Source organism: Bufo bufo, chromosome 3 (genome assembly GCF_905171765.1).
Source record: "Bufo bufo chromosome 3, aBufBuf1.1, whole genome shotgun sequence".
Classification (NCBI taxonomy): domain Eukaryota; kingdom Metazoa; phylum Chordata; class Amphibia; order Anura; family Bufonidae; genus Bufo; species Bufo bufo.
Window position 1 is genome coordinate 26793599 of NC_053391.1, and position 13857 is coordinate 26807455.

Here is a 13857-nt window from a genome sequence, read left to right on the forward strand (position 1 = left end):
CAGAACTTTGGGACACCCGGAGCAAAATGAGGAGAGAGCAATTACCCACCTAGCAATCTGAAGAATATAATTTTTTAAAATTATTTGATAGTATTAAAGAGGTTATCCTGATAAATATAATGATGACCTTTCCTCAGGATAGGTCAACATTATGAGATCGGTGAGGTCTGACTTCTGGCAACCCCACCAATCAGCTGTTACAGGGACCCTCCATGCTCACTGGAGCTCTGGCTCCCGGCATCTCTCAAAGCACGGCACCATACATAGTACAGAGGCTGTGATTAGTAAAGCAGCTCAGCCCATTCTCTTCAATAGGGCTGAGCTATAGCTAGGCCATGTGACCGATGTAAGGTGACATCACATGGCCTAGGAAGCTGATCATCAAGGGTTCTGGGTATCGGACTCCTGCCGATCAGATATTGATGACCTATCCAGAGCGTAGAAAAATGCAGACGGTATCAGCAGCATCTCACATCATCGACTTTATTAGGACTTCAAAGCAGTAATACAAATTGCAACGTTTCGGCTGATACACAGCCTTTGTCAAGCCTGTTCACATTGTGTTACATCCATCAATTTCTAATAAAAAACAAGTGCACCACCCCCATCCAGATTATCCAATTGCAGGCAATGGCACAAATACACCAATGAGAATGTGTGTTCACTTCATCTAATTCACCTATGTGCCTCACCTGAGTCTCCAACAATCCTCCTGAAGGTTAACCCCATCATCACATAACACCTGTAATTACTGAATCTCAAATATAAAACAAAATGACACTTGCCATGTCCGGCGTTCCTTACCGCTCAGTGCGCATGTATACCCATCATTGATGGCCTACGCACTGTGTCCGTCGGTCCGCCCCTAAGTGTCATGTTGCTCCGTCCTCTACTGCCGACGTCATCCGATCGCGACAAGTGCTCCCGATTACCTCATCCTGGCGTCGACGCGCAACTTACTGACCTCTCAATGGGCGTCCCAGTGTTACCGCGGCAACATACAAAGACACTGAAGGTATCCAGGGATCCATAGGAGTCCCATACCTACAAACTGTGAAAAAATATCATGCGTAAGGGGAACTAGATAATCAATGATCCCTATCCATACAAGTATGGATTATGGGATAATGCCCCCAGACTGTCCGGGTGATGAATCTACATATTATAATAAAGTCAGATATGTATATGATCAGGGTAACCCCTATATGTTCTAATCTACAGAGGCATAATCTGATGTCACTATACACACTCCTCATAACCTAATTCTGTCCCCCCAATAAACAAAGTGGGCAGCAACATATCCTGCTCCGCCATTGTCAAAGGACAGAATTGCCGAATCCACTCCCTCAGATAATCACAGATGGGGAAAAGTCTGCTGTATGTAAAAACAATACTAGCATTGTACACCCACAAAGAAATCACACAACCCATAATTAATCTATTGTGGCAACATTGAACTCAATGTTTAATCCATAGGGTTAATGGATAGTGGGCAGGCCACGATGTACAATTTGCCATTCTTCTCTAAGGATTGTGGCGATTTTACCACTATCTTCACCATAGATGGATACAAAAGGGATCCTCGTCTCAATTCTGCTGTGGAAACTCCCATTTACAGTTGTGTTCAAAATTATTCAACCCCCAATGCTGTAAAGGGTTTTAGGAAATTTAGTGTACATTTGTAATTGTGTTCAGAATGAAATCTTACAAGGACTTTTTAAAGAACCAAATGCAACTAAAATGACATCAATTGTTTTTGTAATACAGTATTAAATGTTTTTTTTGTGATTTCTTCATTGACACAATTATTCAACCCCTTAATAACTACCACTCTTAAGAACAGAGGTTCATTCAAGTGTTTTCGATCAGGTATTGAAAACACCTGTGGATGTCAAGGAGCAGCAATCAAGCATAATAAGCACCAATTAGGCAGATGTAAAAGGACTGTGATACTCAGCTCCTTCTAGACATTTACTGGTGTGTTTATAAACATGGTGAAGACAAGAGAAGAGGTGATTTCTCTTCACAGGAAGGGCAATGGCTATAAGAAGATTGCAAAGATGTTAAACATAAAAAGAGACACCATAGGAAGCATCATTCGCCAATTCAAGGCAAAGGGCACTGTTGAAACGCTACCTGGTCGTGTCAGAAAGAAGATGCTGACTTCAACTGCTGTGCGCTATCTGAAGCGCAAAGTGGAGAAAAGTCCCCGTGTGACTGCTGAGGAACTGAAAAAAGATTTGTCAGATGTGGGTACTGAAGTTTTAGCTCAGACAATATGGCGCACACTGCATAATGAAGGCCTCCATGCCAGAACTCCCAGGCGCACCCCCTTGATGTCTCCAAAGAATAAGAAGAGTCGACTGCAGTATGCCAAAAGTCATGTGGACAAACCACAAAAGTTTTGGGATAGTGTTCTGTGGACTGATGAAACAAAATTAGAACTGTTTGGGGCCATGGATCAACGCTATGTTTGGAGGAGGAAGAACAAGGCCTATGAAGAAAAGAACACCTTGCCTACTGTGAAGCATGGCGGGGGGTCAATCATGCTTTGGGGCTGTTTTGCATCTACAGGTACAGGGAAGCTTCAGCGTGTGCAAGGTACCATGAATTCTCTTCAGTACCAGGAGATATTGGATGAAAATGTGATGCAGTCCGTCACAAACCTGAGGCTTGGGAGACGTTGGACCTTTCAACAGGACAATGATCCCAAGCATACCTCCAAGTCCACTAGAGCATGGTTGCAGATTAACCACTTCAGCCCCCAGTGCTTAAACACCCTGAAAGACCAGGCCACTTTTTACACTTCTGACCTACACTACTTTCACCGTTTATTGCTCGGTCATGCAACTTACCACCCAAATGAATTTTACCTCCTTTTCTTCTCACTAATAGAGCTTTCATTTGGTGGTATTTTATTGCTGCTGACATTTTTACTTTTTTTGTTATTAATCGAAATTTAACGATTTTTTTGCAAAAAAATGACATTTTTCACTTTCAGTTGTAAAATTTTGCAAAAAAAACGAGATCCATATGGAAATTTTGCTCTAAATTTATAGTTCTACATGTCTTTGATAAAAAAAAATGTTTGGGTAAAAAAAAAATGGTTTGGGTAAAAGTTATAGCGTTTACAAACTATGGTACAAAAATGTGAATTTCCGCTTTTTGAAGCAGCTCTGACTTTCTGAGCACCTGTCATGTTTCCTGAGGTTCTACAATGGCCAGACAGTACAAACACCCCACAAATGACCCCATTTCGGAAGGTACACACCCTAAGGTATTCGCTGATGGGCATAGTGAGTTCATAGAACTTTTTATTTTTTGTCACAAGTTAGCGGAAAATGATGATTTTTTTTTTTTTTTTTTTCTTACAAAGTCTCATATTCCACTAACTTGTGACAAAAAATAAAAACTTCTATGAACTCACTATGCCCATCACGAAATACCTTGGGGTCTCTTCTTTCCAAAATGGGGTCACTTGTGGGGTAGTTATACTGCCCTGGCATTCTAGGGGCCCAAATGTGTGGTAAGGAGTTTGAAATCAAATTCTGTAAAAAATGACCTGTGAAATCCGAAAGGTGCTCTTTGGAATATTGGCCCCTTTGCCCACCTAGGCTGCAAAAAAGTGTCACACATCTGGTATTGCCGTACTCAGGAGAAGGTGGGGAATGTGTTTTGGGGTGTCTTTTTACATATACCCATGCTGGGTGAGATAAATATCTTGGTCAAATGCCAACTTTGTATAAAAAAATGGGAAAAGTTGTCTTTTGCCAAGATATTTCTCTCACCCAGCATGGGTATATGTAAAATGACACCCCAAAACACATTCCCCACCTTCTCCTGAGTACGGAGATACCAGATGTGTGACACTTTTTTGCAGCCTAGGTGGGCAAAGGGGCCCATATTCCAAAGAGCACCTTTCGGATTTCACAGGTCATTTTTTACAGAATTTGATTTCAAACTCCTTACCACACATTTGGGCCCCTAGAATGCCAGGGCAGTATAACTACCCCACAAGTGACCCCATTTTGGAAAGAAGAGACCCCAAGGTATTCGCTGATGGGCATAGTGAGTTCATGGAAGTTTTTATTTTTTGTCACAAGTTAGTGGAATATGAGACTTTGTATGAAAAAAAAAAAAAAAAAATGATCATTTTCCACTAACTTGTGACAAAAAATGAAAAAATTCTAGGAACTCGCCATGCCCCTCACGGAATACCTTGGGGTGTCTTCTTTCCAAAATGGGGTCACTTGTGGGGTAGTTATACTGCCCTGGCATTTTCCAGGGGCCCTAATGTGTGGTAAGTAGGTAAATGACCTGTGAAATCCTAAAGGTGCTCTTTGGAATATGGGCCCCTTTGCCCACCTAGGCTGCAAAAAAGTGTCACACATGTGGTATCGCCGTACTCGGGAGAAGTTGTGGAATGTGTTTTGGGGTGTCATTTTACATATACCCTTGCTGGGTGAGAGAAATATCTTGGCAAAAGACAACTTTTCCCATTTTTTTATACAAAGTTGGCATTTGACCAAGATATTTCTCTCACCCAGCATGGGTATATGTAAAAGGACACCCCAAAACACATTCCCCAACTTCTCCTGAGTACGGCGATACCAGATGTGTGACACTTTTTTGCAGCCTAGATGCGCAAAGGTGCCCAAATTCCTTTGAGGAGGGCATTTTTAGACATTTGGATACCAGACTTCTTCTCACGCTTTGGGGCCCCTAGAATGCCAGGGCAGTATAAATACCCCACATGTGACCCCATTTTGGAAATAAGACACCCCAAGGTATTCAATGAGGGGCATGGCGAGTTCATCAAAATTTTTTTTTTTTGGCACAAGTTAGCGGAAATTGATATTTTTAATTTTTTTCTCACAAAGTCTCCCGTTCCGCTAACTTGGGACAAAAATTTCAATCTTTCATGGACTCAATATGCCCCTCACGGAATACCTGGGGGTGTCTTCTTTCCGAAATGGGGTCACATGTGGGGTATTTATACTGCCCTGGCATTCTAGGGGCCCTAAAGCGTGAGAAGAAGTCTGGAATATAAATGTCTAAAAAATTTTACGCATTTGGATTCCGTGAGGGGTACGGTGAGTTCATGTGAGATTTTATTTTTTGACACAAGTTAGTGGAATATGAGACTTTGTAAGAAAAAAATAAATAAATTCCGCTAACTTGGGCCAAAAAAATGTCTGAATGGAGCCTTACAGAGGGGGGATCAATGACAGGGGGGTGATCAATGACAGGGGGGGTGATCAATGACAGGGGGGGTGATCAATGACAGGGGGGTGATCAGGGAGTCTATATGGGGTGATCACCACAGTCATTGATCATGCCCCTGTAAGGCTTCATTCAGACGTCCGGATGCGTTTTGCGGATCGGATCCATCTATCAGTGCATCCGTAAAAATCATGCGGACATCTGAATGGAGCTTTACAGGGGGGTGATCAGGGAGTCTATATGGGGTGATCACCACAGTCATTGATCATGCCCCTGTAAGGCTTCATTCAGACGTCCGGATGCGTTTTGCGGATCGGATCCATCTATCAGTGCATCCGTAAAAATCATGCGGACATCTGAATGGAGCTTTACAGGGGGGTGATCAGGGAGTCTATATGGGGTGATCACCACAGTCATTGATCATGCCCCTGTAAGGCTTCATTCAGACGTCCGGATGCGTTTTGCGGATCCGATCCATCTATCAGTGCATCCGTAAAAATCATGCAGACATCTGAATGGAGCTTTACAGGGGGGGTAATCAATGACAGGGGGGTGATCACCACAGTCATTGATCATGCCCCTGTAAGGCTTCATTCAGACGTCCGGATGCGTTTTGCGGATCGGATCCATCTATCAGTGCATCCGTAAAAATCATGCGGACATCTGAATGGAGCTTTACAGGGGGGTGATCAGGGAGTCTATATGGGGTGATCACCACAGTCATTGATCATGCCCCTGTAAGGCTTCATTCAGACGTCCGGATGCGTTTTGCGGATCGGATCCATCTATCAGTGCATCCGTAAAAATCATGCGGACATCTGAATGGAGCTTTACAGGGGGGTGATCAGGGAGTCTATATTGGGTGATCACCACAGTCATTGATCATGCCCCTGTAAGGCTTCATTCAGACGTCCGGATGCGTTTTGCGGATCCGATCCATCTATCAGTGCATCCGTAAAAATCATGCAGACATCTGAATGGAGCTTTACAGGGGGGTAATCAATGACAGGGGGGTGATCACCACAGTCATTGATCATGCCCCTGTAAGGCTTCATTCAGACGTCCGGATGCGTTTTGCGGATCGGATCCATCTATCAGTGCATCCGTAAAAATCATGCGGACATCTGAATGGAGCTTTACAGGGGGGTGATCAGGGAGTCTATATGGGGTGATCACCACAGTCATTGATCATGCCCCTGTAAGGCTTCATTCAGACGTCCGGATGCGTTTTGCGGATCGGATCCATCTATCAGTGCATCCGTAAAAATCATGCGGACATCTGAATGGAGCTTTACAGGGGGGTAATCAATGACAGGGGGGTGATCAGGGAGTCTATATGGGGTGATCACCACAGTCATTGATCACGCCCATGTAAGGCTTCATTCAGACGTCCGGATGCGTTTTGCGGATCCGATCCATCTATCAGTGCATCCGTAAAAATCATGCAGACATCTGAATGGAGCTTTACAGGGGGGTGATCAATGACAGGGGGGTAATCAATGACAGGGGGGTGATCAGGGAGTCTATATGGGGTGATAACCACAGTCATTGATCACGCCCCTGTAAGGCTTCATTCAGACGTCCGGATGCGTTTTGCGGATCCGATCCATCTATCAGTGCATCCGTAAAAATCATGCAGACATCTGAATGGAGCTTTACAGGGGGGTAATCAATGACAGGGGGGTGATCACCACAGTCATTGATCATGCCCCTGTAAGGCTTCATTCAGACGTCCGGATGCGTTTTGCGGATCGGATCCATCTATCAGTGCATCCATAAAAATCATGCGGACATCTGAATGGAGCTTTACAGGGGGGTGATCAGGGAGTCTATATGGGGTGATCACCACAGTCATTAATCATGCCCCTGTAAGGCTTCATTCAGACGTCCGGATGCGTTTTGCGGATCCGATCCATCTATCAGTGCATCCGTAAAAATCATGCGGACATCTGAATGGAGCTTTACAGGGGGGTAATCAATGACAGGGGGGTGATCAGGGAGTCTATATGGGGTGATCACCACAGTCATTGATCACGCCCCTGTAAGGCTTCATTCAGACGTCCGGATGCGTTTTGCGGATCCGATCCATCTATCAGTGCATCCGTAAAAATCATGCGGACATCTGAATGGAGCTTTACAGGGGGGTAATCAATGACAGGGGGGTAATCAATGACAGGGGGGTGATCAGGGAGTCTATATGGGGTGATAACCACAGTCATTGATCACGCCCCTGTAAGGCTTCATTCAGACGTCCGTATGCGTTTTGCGGATCCGATCCATCTATCAGTGGATCCGTAAAAATCATGCGGACATCTGAATGGAGCTTTACAGGGGGTTGATCAATGACAGGGGGGTAATCAATGACAGGGGGGTGATCAGGGAGTCTATATGGGGTGATCAGGGGTGATCAGGGGCTAATAAGGGGTTAATAAGTGACGGGGGGGTGTAGTGTAGTGTAGTGGTGCTTGGTGCTACTTTACTGAGCTACCTGTGTCCTCTGGTGGTCGATCCAAACAAAGGGGACCACCAGAGGACCAGGTAGCAGGTATATTAGATGCTGTTATCAAAACAGCGTCTAATATACCTGTTAGGGGTTAAAAAAAACACATCTCCAGCCTGCCAGCGAACGATCGCCGCTGGCAGGCTGGAGATCAACTCTCTTACCTTCCGTTCCTGTGAGCGCGCGCGCCTGTGTGCGCGGGTTCACAGGAAATCTCGGCCATCGCGAGATGACGCGTATATGCGTGACTCTGCGCAGGGCTGCCACCTCCGGAACGCGATCCTGCGTTAGGCGGTCCGGAGGTGGTTAAAGGCTGGAACATTTTGAAGTGGCCATCGCAGTCACCAGACTTAAATCCGATTGAGAACCTCTGGTGGGACTTAAAGAAAGCAGTTGCATCGCGCAAGCCTAAGAATGTGACTGAACTGGAGACTTTTGCCCATGAAGAATGGGCGAAGATACCCGTAGATCACTGCAAGACACTTGTGTCAAGCTATGCTTCATGTTTAAAAGCTGTTATAAATGGAAAAGGATGTTGTACTAAGTGCTAAGATTGAATGTCACTTGGGGGTTGAATAAAACTGATAATGATGTGAGCACAGAAAAGACATTTGTGGTTATTTCATTATAAATGTTATGTTATATTTCTCTGACTTACAAGTGCCTCTTTGATTTAATTGTAAACAAGATGACTGAAATGATCAAAATCAATGTCAAACTGGCCAAAACACTCAATTTCTGTGGGGGTTGAATAATTTTGAATACAACTGTAGAGTGTCCTTGCGCTCCGTGTCTCTAATCCTCTTCCTAGTGCGTCTAATCAACCTCTTGGGATATCCCCTGTTTGTAAACTTCCTACACATCTCATCAATACGTTTTTCAAAAGTATCATCCTCCGACACAACCCGGTGTACCCGCAACAACTGGCTCCACGGCAGCGAGTCAACCATCTTGTGTGGATGATTACTATCATACATCAACAGTGTATTTTTGTCAGTGGGTTTCTGAACGAGATCAGTTTTAAGTACCCCATCCTGCAGATACACCCTGACGTCCAGAAACTGCAGCTCCCTGTCTGACATAGTCACAGTGAACTAGAGTCCCCGGACACCAGAGTTCAAATGTTGGCGAAACTCCTCTAGTTCAATGGCGCTACCTACCAAAATCATGAAAATGTCGTCGATGTAGCGCCACCAGCACAGGACTCTCTCATTGAAATTGGAGTGATATACCAGTCGATCCTCGACCTCCGCCATGAAGATGTTAGCGTAGGTCGTGGCCACATTGGACCCCATGGCCACCCCACGCTTCTGCTGGTAGAAGGTGTCACCAAAGAGGAAATAATTCCTCCTCAGGACCACCCCCAGGAGGTGGAGGATCAGCCGGCACGCCCCCGGAGAGAGACCCGTGCTAGCCAGGGCCAAATCGACGACATTAAGCCCATATGTATGGTCAATAGATTTATATAGTGATACAACATCAAAGCTGACTAGCAAAAACTTCTTAGGTAATCTGATTTCACTTAATTTGGTCAAAAAGTGACCCGTATCCCTAATGTAGGATGGGGTCGAGGTCGCATGGACACGCAAGATCTTGTCCAGAAAGATGGAGACAGTGTTGAAAATGGAACCCCTGCCCGAAACAATGGGCCGGCCAGGGGGATCCACTAATCTTTTATGGATCTTCGGTAGCACATATGTCACGAGTTTGAGATCCAGCGAAAGACCTCTGCGTCGTCAAGCAATAAACAAATGGAAATCAGGTACAGACACACAAAAGTTTATTGCACAAACAAAAACCAGGGAAGGCAGCACAGACAAAACATGAACTCTATGTACCGTCAGCACAGTGGGAGAAAACCCCCACTGCGCCACTGTCTAGTAATATTCCAGAGGGGCGTGAATAAGAAACTCCTGGTATTCACTAGGGCAAAAGATGGTAGGGTTAGACTTTGCAGCAGGAAGTTTCCAGGGTCCACTCCAGAGCATGAACTAGACAGTGACAGCAAGAACGAACGGACAACAGGTACCAGAAGGTACAGACGGCACATAGGCAAACATAACATAGACAGGCAATTACAAACAGGGCAACTGATAACACAAGCAGGAGTACATAGCAAGGAAACAGGAGTGACAATGAGCAGAGGAGGACTTGCTCCACCAGAAGTAAACTGCATGGCCTTGCCCATGGCACTCTGCTGCAAAGAAAGGTGCAGCAAGGGCTTGCTGAACAGAATAACCCTTAACGCAGGGACAGAACCCTCCATACGGAGGAACGAATATGAAATAGGGGAAGACAGGTACGAAACAAGGCAGACAAGACAAATCAGGGCAGAGGCATGAGGACATAATAATAAACACAGGGGAACTCAAACATAACTGGAAACCCTGATAACAGAAACACAGGAGAAAGGACGACAATGAACAAGAAGGCGAACTCACAGAACATAGCCAGACACGGATCCCATGGGTCAGCAGCATGGGAGACAAAGTACAAACCAAGAAAAGGACAAGACAAACACATACTAGAAGAGCTGAACCAGAACTAAGGGAAACTGAGCCAAATATACTGATTCCGTGAGTGCAGCAGAGAGGCCACACCCATGGAGCAGAGAGGATTAACTTCTAATAGGCACACAGGGGAGTTAACCCATAAAGAACCACAAACAACACACAGGAACGGAGCTGCAACGAGAGCATAGACAGAAGGTCACGACTGTGACAACATATATCACGGGAGTGATGGGATGGCTGACTCGTAAGTAATTACTCAGGTCATCATTGATTATCCCCTCATCCACAGCCTTATCCAACATCACTACCAAGATACCCGCTAGATCCCATTTGGAGATGTCATTTACATGATACTGTGCCCATGCAGTTTTATATACGTTGGTGAGACGACAATGGAACTAAGGGAGCGGATCAATAAGCATAAGAGCACAATAAGGAAAGGGATGATTGACAAACCTGTAGCAAAGCACTTTGTTGAGTGTGGACATTCCATAAATCAGTTACGGTTTCGTGCAATAGATGGGGTAGGTTATCTCCGAAGGGGAGGGGACAAGAACAAGATTTTGAGGAAAAAAAGAACTCAAATGGATATACAATCTGAAGTCACTCCAACCCTATGGATTAAACATTGAGTTCAATGTTGCCACAATAGATTAAGTTTGGGTTGTGTGATTTCTTTGTGGGTGTACAATACTAGTATTGTTTTTACATACAGTGGCCTTTTCCCCATCCGTGATTATCTGAGGGAGTGTATTCGGCAATTCTGTCCTTTGACAATGGTGGAGCAGGATATGTTGCTGCCCACTTTAGAATTAGGTTATGAGGAGTGTGTATAGTTACATCAGATTATGACTCTGTAGATTAGAACATATAGGGGTTAGCCTGATCATATACATATCTGACTTTATTATAATATGTAGATTCATCACCCGGACAGTCTGGGGGCATTATCCCATAATCCATACTTGTATGGATTGGGATCATTGATTATCTAGTTCCCCTTACGCATGTGATTTATCACAGTTTGTAGGTATGGGACTCCTATGGATCCCTGGATACCTTCAGTGTCTTTGTGTGTTGCCGCGGTAACACTGGGACGCCCATTGTGAGGTCAGTACGTTGCGCGTCGACGCCAGGATGAGGTAATCGGGAGCACTTGTCGCGACCGGATGACATCGGCAGTAGAGGACGGAGCAACATGACGCTTAGGGGCGGACCGACTGACGCAGTACGTAGGCCATCAATGCTGGGTATACATGCGCACTGAGTGGTAAGGAACTGGGAGATCGGAACTGACAGTTTTTCCACATATCTGTAATATTTTCCACCATATAGCCCATATTTCTCTTGTCCATCCAAAAATAAAACTTTGTCAATAATATTTTCTTGATTTACTATTAATCAATGTATCAAATAACCCATGTTGTTCTAATTCAAAAAGGTCCAAGTCCGATTGTGTTGAAAACGAATATTGTACCTGTAGATACTATAGGAAACACTTATCACCCAACACTAATTCATCTGCGAAAATGACTAAAACCCTGATGTCACTAATACTATGCCCTGTTTCTTCCAGAAATCAGCAGACTGTGATAAACCAGCTTCATATCTATCATTTCCCACAAAGCAGTAACTGAGAGGAAGCCTCGTATCCACAATTCCATCTTAGGGCAGGTTCACACTTGAATTCCGTTATAGGTTCTGTTGTAACAGTGTTTTAACGGAATATAACGGAATTATCTGATACAATGCAAAACGGCATTCAATTTTCATCCGTCATAATAGAAGTCTATGTACAAGCATAACGTATCCGTCTGGTTTCCGTTATGCAGGAGGGAAAACAAAGTCCTGTGCCCCAAAGTGTCCAACCCTATCCTAGATTTTTTTTACCTCCCCGAATCAAATCTTAAGTTTCTCTTTAATTTTTCCCCAAAACCCCTGGACTGTTATCTGGGGGAGGGAAGTCGTCATCTGAATGATGGGAGTAATAGTCATTGTGAGGCTAATGTCCAGGTGAGGATCTCTCACTATTGTAATGTGGACAATCACATGTCTCTGTGAATGTGGTAGACAATACACAAGGTGCGGCCTCATCTACACATTACATGGGAGCAATGGAGGCAAATCTTTGAAACTTTTATTTTTATTTCAATTTCACTCAATGATAGTTTTATTTCTTTATCATTTATTAGATTTCATGGTCATTTAAATCGTCCAGAATAGGTCATCAGTATCAGAACGGCTGGGGGTAGATTCCCGGTACCCCCGCCGATCAGCTGTTTAGCTGTTTGAAGAGGGGGTGGTTCTCCTTGCGTGAACCGCTTCCTCTTTATTACACTGTACTTCATCTTGGAAGTGCAGTGTATTAGAAGTACTCGCTCTATTCAAGTGTATGGAGCTAGTACTTGTAATTACACTAACCCGTCGTTCCACTGGAGACAACGTGTAGTGTAATGACCAGGAAGCGAAGCTGGCAAGGAGCGGTGCCTCCTCATCAAACAGTTGATCAGCAGGGGTGCTAGGAGTCGGACCCCCACCAATCAGATATTGATAAGCTATCCTAACGATGAATATTATTGTCTGGACAACCCCTTTAAAGAAGAAGCCTACTTTGCTTCATGAGGACACAGCTATTTGTTCTCCTTTTCGCCTTTGCATTTCAAAATGTATAACTTTTAAAAACGTTTTACAATAATTTTGCAATGATTGTTTGGTTTTCCCGTGTTCATTGTGTAGTATTAGTGACATAATAACTATTCTATGAATCGGTGTGGATATAAAAATTGCAAATTGATATAGTTTATATATCTCCTGCACAATAAAACCTTTTAAAAAAAAATTGTACCCCTACATTCAAGGGCCCATGATCTATGGTTTATTTTTGTGAGACGAGGTGCAGTTTCCATTGGTGCCATTTTAGGGTAAACACAACTTTTTAATCACTTTTTACTCTGTTTTCTTTTGGGAGTAAAGAAGTGAAAATGGCAATACGGGCATTTTTTCTTTACATTGTTTACATTTGTAATATAAAAAAGCGGTCATTTTATTGTATGGGTCTTGACACGTGAGTGATATCAATTATATACATTGTTTTTGTTTTTTTTGTTACATAACATTATAATTCAGAAAAAGAAGATGAAATCCAGTTTCCCAATAAAGATGGCAGCCTTTACCTCTCAAGCGGTAGAAACGCCCATGTACAGATTTGTACAAGCATGCCGTGTTCCAGGCACTTATGTGCTTCCCAGGCGGTGGGCAGCTGAGTGCTGTGATATAACAATATAATTGTTTGCAAAAAATAGAACTAATGAAGTTTTTTTTCCCCAAAAATGTTATATATTTTTTTTTTTACTTTTTAACAATTGTAGGGCTTCTTATCAGTTACTTAACCCATTAGTGCCAAGCCTGTTTTGCGCTTACCAACCAAGCATTTTTTCTTCTTTTTTTCATCTTTGCCTTCCAAGAGCTATAACCTTTTTATTTTTCCATCTACAGTACAGACCAAAAGTTTGGACACACCTTCTAATTCAAAGAGTTTTCTTTATTTTCATGACTATGAAGGCATCAAAACTATGAATTAACACATGTGGAATTATATACATAACAAACAAGTGTGAAACA